Source organism: Chiloscyllium plagiosum, unplaced genomic scaffold (genome assembly GCF_037043375.1).
Source record: "Chiloscyllium plagiosum isolate Xiang-an unplaced genomic scaffold, Cpla_swu_hap1 HiC_scaffold_37, whole genome shotgun sequence".
NCBI classification, from domain to species: domain Eukaryota; kingdom Metazoa; phylum Chordata; class Chondrichthyes; order Orectolobiformes; family Hemiscylliidae; genus Chiloscyllium; species Chiloscyllium plagiosum.
In genome coordinates, this window is record NW_028270175.1 from 2,534,245 (window position 1) to 2,551,726 (window position 17,482).

Here is a 17,482-nt window from a genome sequence, read left to right on the forward strand (position 1 = left end):
TCCGCCTCTGAACACTTCAACCAGGACATCAATGTGGACTTCACCAGTTTTCTGATTTTCCCCTCCCCTCACCTTACCCCAGCTCCAACCTTCCAGCTCAGCATCACCCTCATGACCTGTCCTACTTGCCAATCTCCCTTCCCACCTATCTGTTCCACCCTCCCCTCTGACCTATCACCTCCATCCCCACCTTCATCCACCTATTATACTCTTGGCTACCTTCTCCCCATCCCCACTCTCTTTCCATTTATCTCTCCACCCTCATTCCTGATGAAGACCTTTTGCCTGAAACGTCGATTTTCTTGCTCCTCGGATGCTGCCTGACCTGTACTTTTCTAGTATCACTCTAATCTTGACTCCGACCTCCATTTGCAGTCTTCACTTTTGCTGCCTTCGTGGAATTGTCGTGGACCGAGCCACAGTGAATCCCCACTGGGACAAAGTTGGGCTGGCTTGCTGTACAGTTTCTGGAGAAGCTGCATGTGTGATTATTGTAGGGAATGGGGTTGTGGGACATGGAAATGACCAGAGAGTTTGGATCGTTGATCTTTGTTTTACTAAACACCGCTAAGAATGAAGGGCATGGGAGGGAGTGGGTGTCAGCACCACTGCTGTCTCCCTCTCTCTTTGTCTTATGACTTTCTGCACAGACGTGGAGAATCATAGGCAGGCTCGATCCGTTCTGATGTCTGTTAGTTAACTAACTCTGAACATGTTCTTATGGAGCAGGCACTCTGATGGGTTACCAAAGCAATCATTAAGGACTTCAGTAGATGGGAGGCTGTATTGTCATTCGGAGCATGATCAAGGACCTAAGTTTCTACTCTCTGTACTCTGTTAAAACCATGCATCTGATAGATTGCTGTATGTCACAGATGGTCTAAGATGAAAAGACAGGAACAAACTTGCCAGGGACCTAATTTCTTTTACAGCTTTGTGTTGGTATAATGTATGATCTTAACAACGCATAGAGCTGTAATACAATCCTGCATTCATCAGTTTTATTGAAGCTTACTTTTAAAAGCAAGGTGCTTTGTAGCAAGATCACTTTACTGTGTGTAATTGGCCTATCTTTAAAAGAGAACGTATGCTGTATGAGGCTAAATTACAATGTCTGAAAGGTTTGCTCCTTCCACGCCCCAGAGTTTCCCTCCCCCTCTCCTGAAGATCCCACTCTGCTACCTGGCTCTGTCTGAGGTGAGTGTTAATTAGCTGCAACACTTCCTCCTCCTGCTGTCCCACACTCCGCTTCCAGTAGAGGTCACTGGATTGCAATCTGAAGGGGGTCCACTGCTAACTTCTCTCTCTGTGACCTGTGCACTGATACTGTCTGGTTTATAAATAATGGTTATTAGAAGAGCGATCATTTAAGAGGACCTTATGGCATTGGTAATGTCCCTATCTGTGAGCTAGGAGGTCTGAATTCAAGTCCCAGCTACTCCAGAGTGTGTAATAACATCTGAACTGGTTGATTAGACAGTGAAGGGGGTGGATTTCATAGAAACATACAAAACGCTAACTGAACTAGACAGGGAATGTCCATCCTGCATTTACCCTATGTCCAGAACCAGGGTCACGGTCTCAGGATATGGTGTTGGTTATTTAAGACTGAGATGAGGAGAAATCCCTTCACCCAGAGAGTGGGGAGCCTGTGGAATTCTCTGCCACAGAAAGCAGATGAGACCAAAACACTGACTCTTTTTCAAGAAGGGGTTAGAAGTTTAGACTAGATCAGATTGCCTACAATGTGGAAACAGGCCCTTCGGCCCAACCAGTCCACACCGATCCTCCAAAGAGTAACCCATTTCCCGCTGACTAATGCGCCTAACACTACGGGCAATTTAGCATGGCCCATTCACCTGACCTGCACATCTTTGAACTGTGGGGGGAAACTGGAGCACCCGGAGAAAACCCACGCAGACACGGGGAGAATGTGCAAACTCCACACAGTCAGTCACCCAAGGGTGGAATCGAACCTGGGACCCTGTTGCTGTGAGGCAGCAGTGCTAATCACTGAGCCACCGTGCCACCCTTGGAGCTAAAGGGATCAAAGACTATGGGGAGAAAGTGGGAACAGGGGTCTGAGTTGGAAGATCAGCCATGATCCTATTGAATGGCAGAGCAGGTTCAAGGGGCCGAATGGCCTATTCCTACCATTTTCTCAGCTTCTAAAGTAGCAACAACTTGCATTTAAATCCTCAGTAAGTTCTCTCTCTGTGTTGTCATGCTGATGGATTGATGTGGGCTGTTGGGGACTGAATGCTTCTCTTACCCAGTATGTCTTGAAGCGCTTTCCTGTTTCCAGGTGAGTTGGTGATGGGGGAAGAACAGGGAGCTGTCTCCTTCAATTCCTGCTCTCTCCGATTCCAGATGATGACTTGAACTTAACCAGCTGACGAATTTTGCATTTGGATCCTGACCTGACTCATTGTGTGTTTGAGTGGAGCGTTTTCCACTTTTTGTGTAAAGGTATTGTCAGCAAGAAGCAACAGATTCTGCCATATTTGGAATGAGGGAATGGGCACAGGAGAGAGGTGAGGAAAGTGAGGAGGGGGGTGAATTCCAGAGCTGGAGCCTTGGCAGCTGAAGGCAGCACCACAGTGCCAAAACAATGGAAATCAGAGACATTTCATTGGAAGAATTATCTGCTCTAGGATGGAGTGTGGTCGTCATCTCATCAATCTGTCAATAGAACACAAGGTCCAAATGTGAGAGGTGGACTAATAGCCTCAGTCCATAAGACATAGGAGCGGAAGTAAGGCCATTTGGCCCATCGAGTCCACTCTGCCATTTAATCATAGCTGATGGGCATTTCAACTCCACTTAACCGTCTCTCCTGGTCTGTGTGAACAGTACAGGAGATTCCTGAAACAAAGCCATGTACAGTCCATTTGCAGTTTTTTGGTTGGATGCTGAGATCTATAGCAACTCCTTCAGTAACATTCTGTTCCAACACAGTCCCAGCTCAAGGAGGAAGATCTTGTTGCTCAGTGTCTCCTGGTCTTCCTGGTTTAACCTGTCTGCTTGTCAGGCCAGGCGATGGATGTTAGTGGAAGTCATTCATCTAGCTCGTTTCTTGAAAATGCACTTCCTGTCTGAGCTACACGTAAAGTAGCTGCTGGAAATCCAGGCATCAAGTAAAAATGAACAGGAGGCCATTCAGCCCTTCAAGCCTGGTCCACCATTCAATGCTGATCTGTGGCCTAATTCCATATAGAATCATAGAGATGTACAGCATGGGAACAGACCCTTCCTTCGGTCCAACTCATCTAGGCCGACCAGATATCCCAATCTAATCCAGTCCCATTTGCTAGTGCGTGGCTGATTATCCCTCTAAACCCTTCCTATTTTGTATACCTATCCAGATGCCTTTTAAATGCTGTAATTGTACCAGCCTCCACCACTTTCACCAGCTCATTCCAAACATGTACCACCCTCTGTGTGGAAGAAGTTGCCCCTTGGATCTCTTTTATATCTATTCTCTCTCACTCTAAATCTATGTCCTCTAGTTCTGAATTCCCCCACCCCAGGGAAAAGACATTGTCTATTCACCTTATCCATGCCCCTCCATGATTTTATAAATCCCTGTAAGACCATGAGACATAAGAGTGGAAGTAAGGCCATTCAGCTCATCGAGTCCACTCCGCCATTTAATCATGGTTGATCGACATTTCAACACCACTGACCCACATTCTCTTCGTATCCCTTACATTCTTAATCTCGCAAGGAATTATCAGTCTGCCTTGAAGACATTTAACATCCCGGCCTCCACTGCACTCCATGGCAATGAATTCCACAGGCCCACCACTCTCTGGCTGAAGAAATGTCTCCTCGTTTCCGTTTTAAACAGATCCCCTCTAATTCTAAGGCTGTGCTCACGAGTCCTAGTATCCCCGCCTGACGGAAACCATTTCCCAGTGTCCACTCTTTCTAAGCCATGCATCATCTGTAAATTTCTTAGATCGCCCTCCACCTTCTAAACTCTAATGAATCCAATTCCAGGATCCTCAGCCGTTCATCGTATGTTAGGCCCATCGTTCCAGGGATCATCCGTGTGAATCTCTGCTGGACATGCTCCAGTACCAGTATGTCCTTCCTGAGGTGTGGGGCCCAAAACTGGACACAGTACTCCAAATGGGGCCTAACCAGAGCTTTATAAAGTCTCAGTAGCACATCACTGCTTTTACATTCCAACCTTCTTGAGATAAATGAGGGTTGGAATGTAAAAGCAACATTCTAGTGTTGGGTTGGGTTTATCAAGAGATCCAGGTTTGAATCCCACTGCGGCAAATGTGGAATTTTTAATTTCAGATTTTTATTTTAGTCAGCATCTAATGATGACTGAGAAACCAGATTGTCAGGAATAACCCACCTGGGTCATTCATGCCCTTTATGGAAGGAAATGCCATCCTTACCTGGTCTGGTCTACATGTGACTCCAGACCCACAGTGATGTGGCTAAATCTTAACTGCCTTCTGGGTAATTAGGGATGGGTAATAAATGCTGGCCTAGCCAAAAGCACCCACATCCCATGATTGAATTTTTAATAAAAAGTTGGATGTGTTTCTAGCCCAGGGAGAGGGTGACGTTGAGATAGGTTCAAGTGGTGTTCTGGATTTGGCAGAATCACTGGTCAGACCAGCATATTGCAAAGTTGACAGCCCACGATTTAGACTAGATTCTGTATTTGTTTGACTCCTCTTGAAAGATCACATGCTCGCAGGGTGGGTACAGTGTAAATGACTCTCAAATTGGATAAAATTCAGCAGATGGTGGGACAGAGCTGAGTGAGTCCTGGATCTCCTTGTTGGACCTTCATTGTCACTCTGGCCTGAGTATTTTCTGTGTTCGGTTGGATGTCTTATTTGTTTATAAGGATGTAAGTTATTACTGAGCTTGACGCTTTGTTTTCAGACGTTTCTTCACCATGACTAGGTCACATCAGTGAGAGTCTCTGGTGAAGTGCTGGTGGTATGTCCTGCCTCCCTATTTATAGGTCTTGGTTTCTTAAGGTGGATGATATCACTTCTAGGTTTTTTTTGTGTGTTTATTGATGGAATTCTGGTTAGAATGCTATGCCTCTAAGAATTCTCACGTGTCTTTGTTTCACCTGTCCTGGGATGTGTGTTGTCCCAGTCAAAGTGGTGTCCTTCTTTGTCTGTGTGTATAGAAACTAATGATGGTGGGTCATGTCTTTTGGTGGCCAGTTGGTGTTCATGTATCCTGGTCGCAAGTTTCCTGCTGGTTTGTCCGATGTAGTGTTTTTTTACAGTTCTTGCATGGTATCTTGTAAATGATAGTTTTGCTGGTGGTATCTATTGGATCCTTTAGGTTCATTATTTGCTGTTTAATTGGGTTAGTAGGTTTGTGGGCTACCATGAGGTCAAGGGGTCCAAGTAGTCTGGAAGTCATTTCTGATATGCCTTTGTAAGGAAATGTGGCTATAGTTTTTGGTTGCATGGTGTTTGTTTCCTATGTGTGATACTTGCATCTGTAATATAATAGAGTTTGAAATGAATATGCAATCCACAACCTTGCCTCTCTGCTTGCTTTTAGATTGAAAGTTGATTTCCCCCCCCCTCCCTGTTGTTTTCCAGTAACCTCTGACATTGAACTGAAGTTGAGTGAGACTTTGACTCCCTGTGAGCCAATAGCCCATCACATCATGGTCAAACTACTGAGGTCAGATCAGATTTTGACCCTGCAAAGGGAGTGCGATGGTGCTGCTCTGAGGGCTCGTTACTTCTCAGTGATCGGAGAACTCAAGGGCTTGCATTTTTTATAACTACTTTCAGAATCTCAATGTCTCGTACAAAGAAGAGCAAGGAGCAGAAGGAAACCATTCAGCCCCTCGACCCGTTCAATAAGATCACGGTTAGTCTTGTGTTAACCTCAAATCCACCATCTTGACCTTTTCACCCTCTTCCCCACTTGCTTATTGAGAATCTATCCAACCCTGCCTTAAAAACGTTTTTGTATTGTTCATTCATGGGACGTGGATATTGTTGGCTGGGTCTAGCATTTATTGCCTGTCCCTAGTTGCCCTTGAAGGTGGGGGTAAGCTGCCTTTCTTAACTGCTGCAGCCCATGTGCTGTGGGCTGACTCTCAATGCCCTTAGGGAGGGAATTCCAGAGACACATCCCCTGAGGGAGGGGACTAAACAATGCCTCAACTCTGATTTAAAGAGATGACCCCTGATTTTTAAACAGTGACCCCTAGTCATGGATTCTGCCATAAGAGGAAATATCTTCTCCACGTCTGCCCTTGAGGATTTTTAATCTGTTTTAATCAAAACTAGTACATGGTGTAGTGAATAAGGTTCAAGCCTACAGTCACTATTGAAATTAGTACACATGACAGCCATGTGGTACTGACCCACTAGGTATCAGGTTTTATGTGAGAATGTTGACTACAAAACAAATATTGACCAGGACACTGGAGCTCAACAGTTCCCTGCTACCTCCTTAACACTGACCTAACCTGGTAGATGGGACTTGGTTTTGGGTCTCATTTGAAAGAGTATGTCCTCAGACAGTGCAGCACTCCTTCAGGACTGGAATAAAGAGTCATCCTGGAGTGGACTATCTAATTAGATTACTTAGTGTGGAAACAGGCCCTTTGGCCCAACAAGTCCACACCGACCCTCCAAAGTGTAACCCATCTACATTTTACCCCTTCACCTAACACTACAGGCAATTTAGCATGGCCAGTTCACCTGACCTGCGCATTCTTTGGACTGTGGGAGAAAACCGGAGCACCCGGAGGAAACCCACGCAGACACGGGGAGAATGTGCAAACTCCACACAGAGAGTTGCCCGAGACTGGAATCGAACCTGGGTCTCTGGTGCTGTGAGGCAGCAGTGCTAACCACTGTGCCACCATGTCTGTCAGGGGAGCTGTGAGGAGGTTACTGAACCTGGAGAATAAGGCACCCTTTAACTCGGCCCTCCCTTTCGACACTCCCAACCTGGGCATTGCCCTGGTGCTGTGAGGTGGAGACCAGTGGCAAAACCTGCACTTTGAGAGTTGCTGACCAGCTCGACGTTGGGTCAGTATGAATTCTGAAATCTGTTGTAGCACATCCTTACCTGGTCTACATGTGCACAAGTGCACTAACCAGCTGAGCCATTAGTTTAGACTGTGTGCGTACACAGTACTTTTGAATGTTGTCATAGTCATTGAATCATACAATGTGGATGACACAGAGCGGCTGTTTGACCAATCATGTCTGTGTGGGTCTTGAAGAATAACCTGCCCAGTAATATTGCTCACTCTAATTCTTTTAGATTTAAAGCAATATTAAATGAATATTTTGTCACTTTTTATTGTGGAGAAAGAAATGGAGGTTAGAGAACTTGGGGAAATAACATTGATGTTTTGAAAACATGACCAAAGAGGAAGTGCTGGAGGTATTAGGAAATGCAAAGGTGGATAAATCTCTGAAACCTGATCTAGTGGATCGCAGGATGGTTTGGGAAGTTAGGGAGGAAATTGTGCAGCCCCTCGCAGAAATATTTACTTCGTCTATTGCTATAGGTGAGGCGCTGAATGACTGGAGAGTGGCAAATGTGCCTTTGTTAAGAATGGCTCTAAGAAGAAACCTGGGAATTATAGACTGGTGAGTCTGATATTGGTGGGTAATTTGAAGGAGATTCTGAAATACTGGATTTATGTACATTCGGAGAGGAAAGGAATGATTAGGGATAGTCAGCATGGTTTTGTAGGAGGGAAATCGTGAGTCTCAAACGTCTTTTTTTTTTTGAGGAAGTATCCAAGAAGATTGAGGGCAGAGTGATAGACATTGTTTACTCTGACTTTAGTAAAGCCTTTGACAAGGTTCCACAAGGCAGACTAATCAGTAAAGTTAGATCACATGGGATTCAGGGAGAGCTTGACAATTGGATTAATGTCAGGAGACAAGAGCGTGATGGTGGAGGGTTTTTTCCAGACTGAGCCCTGTTACCAGCAGTGTTCCACAGGGATCGGTGATGGGTCCACTTTTGTTTGTTAGTTTTTATGTAATCTATTTGGATGAGAATATAGAAAGCATGGTTAGTAAGTTTGTGGATGATGCCAAAATTGGTGGTGTAGTTTATCGAAGATTACAATGAGATCTTGATCAATTGGGTTATTGGGCTGAGGAGTGGCAGAGTATAATTTGGATAAATGGGAAATATTATATTTTGGCAAAATAAACAAGGGCAGGACTTCTACAATTAAAAGTCGGGCCTTGGGTAGTGTTGTAGAACAAAGACCAAGGAATTCAAGTTAGAATTTTTTGCATTTTCCATCATATAGACAGGGTGGTTGAGAAGGCATTTAGCATGCTTGCCTTCATTGCTCAGACTTTTGAGTATAGGGGGTGGGATGTCATATTGAGGTTGTGCAGGCCATTGTTGAGGCCTCTCTGCAGTACCGTGTGCAGTTCTGAGGAGTAATCTTTTTTTTAAAACAAGAGGGTGGTTCCTGTGTGAAGTGAACTTCCAGAGGAGGTGGTGGAAACGGATACAATGACAATGTTTAAAAAAGATATTTAAGTGCATAAGTAGGAAGGGTTTAGAGGGATATGAGCCAAGACCAGGTAGGTGGGACTAGTTTAGTTTGGGATTAGGGTCAGCATGGACTGGTTGGACTGAAGGGTCTGTTTCCGTGCTGTATGACTCTATTTTGCTCTTCTTAACCAACCCCAGTACAAAGGACCAAATAGCCTCCCTGTGCTGCAAGTCTTTAAATAAATAAACACAAAAAGGATGCTCTTGATTAACAATAAACAAGTGGGACTAGAATTTCTTCTTCCCCTGAATCAAACACTGATTAGATTCAAACTAAATCTGCTTCCAATTTTAAAAGAAAACTCAACTCCAGAAAATGAGCTTTTTTTGTGTGTGTCTAAAATTCTGAGTTGAAAAATGTGTTGCTGGAAAAGCACAGCAGGTCAGGCAGCATCGAAGGAGCAGGAGAATCAACGTTTCGGGCATGAGCCCTTCTTCAGGAATTCCCCTTGTACCTACAATAACATGCAGCGCAGATTCTGAGAGTGTTCTTCATTTCCACTGGCGACTTCCTAGCACACTTCTGCAAGCCAATGAATATCTCAGCTGTATTTCCCCTTGCAAAGATCTTCTCACCCAGCTGTTACACATGTGATGCCTGGAAGGCATGTGGGTCCCTCCCTTTTCCCCTTTTTCCCCCCTCCCTCCCTCCCTCTGTTTAACGCTGTGAAAACTCCCGGCATTGCTCTTGGGATTGAGGAGCAGCTGGGAAGTTGAATAATAGTTTCAGTTTAATTGAGGCTGTGTAACAATGTGATTCCTGCTATTTATTTAGCCTTTTCTAATAATGGGATTGACCTGATCTTAATACAGTTTTGCTTTGGCAGCTTTCTAACCCAGCTGGTCTCTGTAAATGGCAGGGGGGGGGGTGGTGGGGGGAGAACCAGCAAGGTAAGCAGCCTGTACCCTTACTCTGTGCTTAGTCAGACTTGATGTGTGCAAATGCAGTTTATTTCTTTGCAAGTCTGTGTTACTTATAATAATCATAACATTTGTGAAACTTGAGAAATGTGAAGGGAGTGTCACAATACTTTGCTTGCATCCATTAATATCAGGAACACAATGCAGTGATACCCTGGAGTAACATGCTCCAGAATAGGTAACAACATTCTGCTAAATAATATATTACTCCAACATTAGGTCATTAACCAGAAATGAACATCTCAGTCTAGGTGCCACTCTTTTTCCTGCTGTGGATTTACTGCGTCGCTGGCAAGGAGGTGAAGGTGAACATTGGTGAACTGTAAGTACGTTGGGCTTTCACGCTCATTCTCTGGGTGAGGGGACATTTTCCACCATGTCAGCCGGTTTCCTTATGGCCAGCTTTTCTGGGGTCTCCTGGTGACTGACTGACTGACTGACTGACTGGGAGAGCGGATGCCGGAGTCTGAAACAGTCTGTCCTCTCATCAGCCCCTCTGGTTTTGTGCTGCCGTCTGGTTTGTTGTTACGGAGAGAGCGGCAGATGTGACTGCACCCCCCCCCACCCCCGACCCCCTCCGGGTCTCCCACAGCTACAGAAAAGTGAGAACACAAATTGATTTGGTATGTGGGGGGAGGGGGTAAGTGTTCAGGCGATGAGTGATTCTAGTTTAAACCCTTTTAATACCCCAGGCCTTACCAAAATAATAAAAGTACGTGTGATTTATTAAATGGGGAAGGTTGAGGAAGAGCGGTTTTGACAGGAGAGAATACAAGCAGAAAGATGTGTTGCTAATGGAAGACATGGACAAAACCAGTACAGTGACAGTTTCTTCAAAGGAAATCGGATCATGTCAGTCTGAATTATTTGCCACTGCCTCTGAGCACATGAGGTCAGGTACCTGCTCCTCACCGGTGAATGAAGACGCAAGGACAGAAAGTTGATTTCTGACATCCCAGTGGATTAATTTCTGATTTGGAACAGTGTTTAATTTCAGTGATTTTTTTTCAGCTGTGAATTTCACCCATTCTGCTATCTCTGTTCCTTTACTTTAACATCTGGGTGACAACTATCCCCTGCCTCCCTTTTTAGCTATGCCCCACACTCCACTGCTGATGGCTGCTCATTGATATAACTGAGAACGGTCTGATACCCTTATTTAAGGAAAGATATTTCATTGGAGACAGTTCAGAGAAAGTTCACTTGGATGATCCCTGGTATGGAGGGATCATCTTATGAGCGAAGGTTAGGGGCAAGGACCCTACTCAGAGTCTGGAAGAATGAGAGGTATTCCCATTGCAACATATTGCATTGTTAAAGGGCTTGACAGGGTAAATGCTGAGAGGCTGTTTCCCCTCATACAGTCATGGAGCTGTACAACATGGTCCAACTCATCCATGTTGACCAGCTATCCCAACCTAATCTAGTCCCATTTGGCCCAGATCCCTCCTAAACCCTTCCTATCCATGTACCCATCCAGATGCCTTTTTAAATGTTGTTGTAATTGGACCAGGCTCCACCACTTCCTCTGGCAGCTCATTCCATTCAGTCCTGAAACATTGACTTCTCCACTTCCTGATGCTGCCTGGCTTGCTGTGTTCTTCCAGCTTCCTGTTTTCTTCCAGCTTCCTGTTTGTCTACATTCCATACACTCACCACTCTCTGTGTGGAAAAAGCCACCGCTTAGGTCCGTTTTAAATCTTTCCCCTCTCACCTTAAATCTATGCCCTCTTTTTGCATTTGGACCCCAACCCCCCCCATCCAGGGAAAAGACCTTGTCTATTTATCCTGTCCATGTCCCTCATGATTTTATAAACCTCTATAACGTCACCCCTCAGCCTCCAATGCTCCAGGGAAAACAGCCCCAGCCTATTCAGCCTATCCCAATAGCTCAAACCTTCCAATCTTGGCAACAGCCTTTTGTAAATCTTTTCTGAACCCTCTCAAGTTTAACAACATGCTCCCTATGGTAGGGAGACCAGAAAAGTGGCCTAGCCAACGTCCTGTACAGCTGCAACATGACCTCCCAATAAAGGCAAGCATAGCAAGCGCTTCTTTCACTATCCTGTGTGTGTGTCTGTGTGTGTGTGTGTATATTCTTGACCAGAGCCTCCAGTTTTCCAGCCATCCAGCCTTGCCTTCCATACTAATTGTTATCTAATTCTTTTGAGGCCTTCCATTTCTCAACCGTCCCTTTTTCCCTGCAAATAGTATATCTGAATCAACTTTTGAAAGTTTCTGTCTAAGCCTGTCAAAATTGGCCTTACTCCAAATTTGGAACTTTTAGATCAGTTCCATCTTTTTCCATAACTATATTTTAAAACTGATGTGGAGGTGCTGGTGTTGGGCATGGGTGGACATTGTTTAAAAATCTCTCAACACCAGGTTATAGTCCAACAGGTCTATTTGGAACCAAAGCCTGCAACCCATTCTAAAAGATGAAAGGCTTAACAGCAATCTAGGTTTGTTTCATATGTCATTTCAGTTGCATGACTCTGTGTGTAATCTTTTGCTATAATTCTGTGTCCTATGATCCTGCTTCACAGCTGCCTGATGAAGAGGCAGCATTCAAAAAGCTAGTGCTTCCAAATAAACTATAATTTGGTGCTGTGAGATTTTTAACCATTTTAAAAGTAATAGAATTATGATCACTGGTCCCAAAGTGCTCCCCCACTGCCACGTCAGTCACTTGCTCTGCCTTATTTCCCATGTAGGTCAACTATATTGTTCCTTATCCAGTGCATACATCCACATATTGAGTAAGCGTTTTCTTGGCCCACTTAACAAAATCCTCCCCATCCAAACCATTAACACTATGGCAGTCCCAGTCTCTGTTTGGAAAGTTAAAATCCCCTACCATAACCACCCTATTATTCTTACAGATAACTGAGATCTGCTTACATGTTTCACTTTGACTTTTTTAGGGGAGGGGGGGGGGGAGAGCTAAAATGCAATCCCAGCAGGGTGATCAACCCTTTTTTTTTAATTTCTCAGTTTCACTCCTATAACGTCACTGGACGATCTGCCCGGAATATTCTCCTCAAGTACAGCCGTAATGTTCTCCCTGATCAAAAGCATTCCCCGCCATCCCCCTTTCTACCCTTCCTGTCATAATGGCAGCACTTCGACTCTTCAAATCTTGCTCTTTTATTTAAAAATGAAGCTGTTAAATCTCTCTAACCTGTTATAAAGTACACAGTAAAATGACTCCATGTTGCCAATAAACAAGGTAGAACCGTCTGTTTTTATTTTGCTTATTCAGTGACATTGCTGTAGAAATTGGTTTACTGTAAATCACGAGTTTGAATTTATCCAACTTGGCTGTCCATTCGATCTCTTTATATAAAAAGACCTTTTTTGGTACATTCAAAATTGGTATTCAGCATCACTTAGAGGAGGATTGTGTGAAAATACTTCTCCTCCTGTGTGGTGCCATGATTGGTTGGTTTGTTTTGAGGTGAAATGGTATAACACAAGTGACGTATTCATATCCTAGAGCTTTTTGTTGGTTGTATTCCAACACATACACATCCTACAATATCTATCTGTTTTCAATCAACAAACTCACTACATGCCTAAGTGTTTACAATTATTGACTTAGAATCATAAAACCCCTACAATGTGGAAGCAGGCCATTCAGCCTGTTGAGTCCACATTGGCCCTCTGAATAGAGTCTCACCCAGATTTCCCATGACCAATCCACCTAACCTAACTGTGGGAGGAAACCGGAGCACCCAGAGGAAACCCACGCAGATATGGGGAGAACGTGCAAACTCCATACTGACATTTGACTGCGTGGAATTGAACCTGGCTCACTGGCGCTGTAAGGCAGCAGTGCTAAACACTAAGCCACCCTAACCACTTGGTCAGTGCAAACTATTGGAACATGTGAATTTTTGGCTTGTGTTTTGTAAAGTCACTTTAATGGCTGGTCTTCGTGAAGCAAATGGACTTCATTGTGGCCAAATGTGGGGTCATCACTTCAGACATGAGAAAGCTAAGTCTGAATGTTGGTGAAATGCTGGTACATCAGGTACCAGAATGGCTCCAGGTTTTGGGGATCTGAATGTATGAATCGCCACAAATCAGTAAGCTGTCAAAAAGGCTAAAGGATCCCACTTAGCATCTCTACGAGGGTTGCAAATATAGAGGAGGAAGGAATCCATTAGCTTTAGATACTGGGCCATGTTCCATCGGGAGTAACTGGATTCTGTTGTGGATACCACCTATTTTATTAGGAAGGTAATCCAGACCCAAGGCAGGATGCAAGGTTCATTGCAATGATCCTGGAGTGAAAAGGGTTAAACTATGAAGAGTTTGCATAAACCTGGCTTGGGTTCATCTTGTGTTTAGGTGATTTGAAGGGCTGTCTGACCATGATGTATAAAGCACTTCAAAGGATTTGGCAGCTGGAGGAAAAAGCATGCTTCTGTTGGGGCAGTGGTGAGCCAAGGGGAAGTATCTTAGTGTTAGAGATGTGCTGTGCAGCTTTATCCATGATAGCCATAGCCCTGTGACTGAACCACACACAGACACACACACCCCTGTGCAGCCGGATTCCGTGTGAAAGATGGAAATGTTTAGTTGTAAAGACGGGGTGGCATATGTACGACAGGAAGTGGAGCAGACAGTTCGTACATCCAAAAACAGATTTTTCTCTTTATTGACCCACACACCTGAAACTTAATTCTGTGATCCCTGAGGAAACATTTCTGCCTGTTCTGATGTTGAGGCAGGTGTGTTACCCTCTCCAACTGCCAGTCCCCATGCTCAGCAAAATTATAAACAAGTTAGAAATTATTGACAGAATAAAAGCTGGCAACTGCTGAGCTGATACTTGGAGTTTTATCCTCGGCACAAATCTCCTCCTGTCTTACTTCACCTCAGCTCCTTTTGTAATCCTTTTTTTCTCTGTCCTGTTTAACACTCTTCTCGTGAAATTCATTGATCCTTTCCTTTCACCTGCTGTGGTAGTGATATCTGCATTCCTGTCTCTCTGGCTGAAAGAGTTTCTCCTGAATTTCTTAATAAAACACCTGGTTTTGGTTTTCCACACAGGAGCAAACATGTTTTCTCTCTCCTGTATAAGATCTCTTTGTGTCCCCGAGAGCTGTGTCAGATTCGTTTTTATATAGTGAGGAGACTCCCAGTGTCTTCAGTCTGTGCTGATCCATCCTCTTTGCCTTCAGCTGTAAATCAGTTTTGCACTTTGGCCAGTGCCTTTTTTTTTGTAATGTGGATTGTGTGTTGTGATCAAAGTGTGATCTAATGAGGGTTTGATACAAGCTTAGCACAATTGCAAAAACTGACTTCAATTGCAAACCTGCAGATGGTATTGGTTATATTGATTAGCCTATGAGGCAGAAACAAGAAATGCAAATCTCTGACCTTTTCTCAGTCTGTGGACCATCACTTTAGAGTTTAAGCCAAGTTGATGAAGACTCTGCAAAGTGGTGGTTATGTCAATGAGCATTTCCTTGTGTTGACTGTAACAGCTGAACAGAATGGACCTTTTATATGCAGTGATTACGAATCCATTTCTTGCTCAGTTCTCTTTGGTTGGTAGATCACCATTGTAATCAACATTCACCAGCTTCCTGATGCCCAGCACTATCACACATCCATGCCGGTCAGAACCTGCCCTGACTGTTGGTTAGGGAGCAGTAATGATGGCCTGTGTGGAGGACTGGACCTTAACACAATTTATTAGATATTGGTGTAAACAGGACTCCATTAGCACCACTCACAGATTGGGGATTGGATGTGGTGCCAGTATTGCTGTGTATTCTGGACTGTCAAGGGTTTTGTGGCTTCAGGTGGTGCATGTCAGGGCTTTGCTACCCATGGGTTCACGGAGATGACCCCTTTGCTTTATTGGAGAATGGATGCTGCAAAGAATGTGGTTTGGCAGAGACTGTTCTGTTGACCAGTAGTTCCGGTGATTTGGAAGGTCTATCTTTGAGTCAAACCATTGCCAGGCTGCTGCTAGACAGAGTGAGCAGCTTTGGTGAATGTTAGGTGGTGGTTGCTGTCACTGTGCAGAGACTAGGGCGAGGCTGGAGGCTAGGACCAGAGCAGCCCGGATTGGTGTCTGTGCTTCAGTAACCTAGCAAAGTAATCCAACAACAACTTCAGTTTATATGGTGCCTGAAAGTAACTAAACATCCAATAGTACTGAAGACTCGAACTTGTCATTCCCCTAACCACACTGTTCCAGTACAGTTACAACACTGACATCTACCCGACAATGTGGAAACTTACCCAGGTATGTCCTGTGCACACAAAGCAGGACAAATCCAGCCCAGCCAATTACCACCCCATCAGTAAAGTGATGGAAGGGGTTATCAACAGTGCTATCAAGCAGCACCTGCTCAGCAATAACTTGCTCAGTGACGCCCAGTTTGGGTTCCCCCAGGGCCACTCAGCTCCTGACCTCATTACAGCCTTGGTTCAAACATGGACCAAAGAGCTGAATTACAGAGGGGAGGGGAGAGTGACAGCTCTTGACATCAAGGCTGCATTCAACTGAGTGTGGCATCACAGAGCCCTGCAAAACTGGAATCAATGGGTTGAAAATGTGTTGCTGGAAAAGCGCAGCAGGTCAGGCAGCATCCAGGGAACAGGAGAATCGACGTTTCGGGCATAAGCCCTTCTTCAGGAAACTCTTCAGGAAATTCCTGAAGAAGGGCTTATGCCTGAAACGTCGATTCTCCTGTTCCCTGGATGCTGCCTGACCTGCTGTGCTTTTCCAGCAACACATTTTCAGCTCTGATCTCCAGCATCTGCAGACCTCACTTTCTCCTGGAATCAATGAGTATCAGGGGGCAAGCTCTCCACTGGTTAGAGCCATACCTGACACGTTGGAAGATGGTTGTGGTTGTTGAAGGTCAATCATCTCAGCTCCAGGACATCCCTGCAGGGGTTCCTCCGGGGTCTGTCCTAGGCCCAACCATCTTCAGCTGCTTCATCAATGGCCTTCCCTCCATCTTAAGGTCAGAAGTGGGGAAGTTCACAAATGATTGTACAATATTCAGCACCGTTTGTGACGACTTAGATACTGAAGCGCTCCGTGTTCTAATACAAAAGATCTGGACAATATCCAGGCTTGTGCTGACAAATGGTCGACAATTTGTGCCACACGACTGCCAGGCTGCGACGCGCTCTAAAGGAGACTATCTAACCTCCGCACCTTGACATTCACTGGTCCCTTCATTATCAACATCCTGGGGGTTACCATTGACCAGAAACTGAAATGGTCTAGTCATGTCAATACTTGGTTACAAAAGCAGGTCAGAGATTCGGCATTCTCTGCTGTGTAACTCACCACCTGAACCCTCTCTCTTCCGCCACCCCCCCCCCCCCCCCCCCCCAAAAGCCTGTCCACCATCTTCAAGGCACAAGTCAGGAGTGTGATGGAATAATCCCCACTTTCCTGGAAGGGGTGCAGCTCCATCAACACCCATCGACACCATCCAGCCTGTTTGGTTGACACCACATCCACAAGCATCCACTCCCTCCACCATCGACAATCAGTACACACTCTGCTACTATCTACAAGATGCACTGCAGAAATTCATCGAAGATCCTCAGACAGCATCTTCCAAACCCATGATCATGTCCATCCAGAATGACAAAGGCAGCTGATGAATAGGAACATGCTCCCCTCCAAACCAATCACTGTCCTCTCTTGCTCCCATTCTCTTCTCTCTCTTTCCCTACTTTTTTGTTTGTTCCTTTCTTTCTCTCAGATTTTCCAGTTTCCAGCCCATCTATAGTATCCTTCTACTTCATTGAGGATAGACTGGGGTGGAGTTGCCCTGCTGTGCATGTGCTGGATATACCTGGGCAATCTTCCACAGTTTTGGGTCGATGCCAGTGTTGTAGCTGTACTGAAAGAGCTTGACTAGGGGAGCAGCAGGTTCTGGAGCGTGAGTCTTCAGTATATTGCTGGAATATTGTTGGGGCCAATAGCCTTTGTGATATCCAGTGCCTCCAGCGGTTTATTGAT

At 44.9% G+C, this 17,482-nt stretch overlaps 1 protein-coding gene across 13 annotated transcripts in view; it reads left to right on the top strand.

Annotated features, from left to right (window-relative positions):
• The window catches only part of LOC122540474 (polyhomeotic-like protein 2), a 308,477-nt gene that overhangs the window by 64,856 nt on the left and 226,139 nt on the right, over positions 1-17,482 (top strand). For 10 of the 13 annotated variants that reach the window (XR_015753414.1, XR_015753415.1, XM_087980196.1 and 7 more), the window contains one exon: positions 9,721-9,796. The exons of 2 other annotated variants lie outside the window; for them this stretch is intronic. The gene's annotated coding sequence lies outside the window, so the exon portion shown is untranslated. The remainder of the gene's footprint in view (positions 1-9,720; positions 9,797-17,482) is intronic. One more of the 13 variants, XM_087980200.1, reaches the window with a different exon arrangement.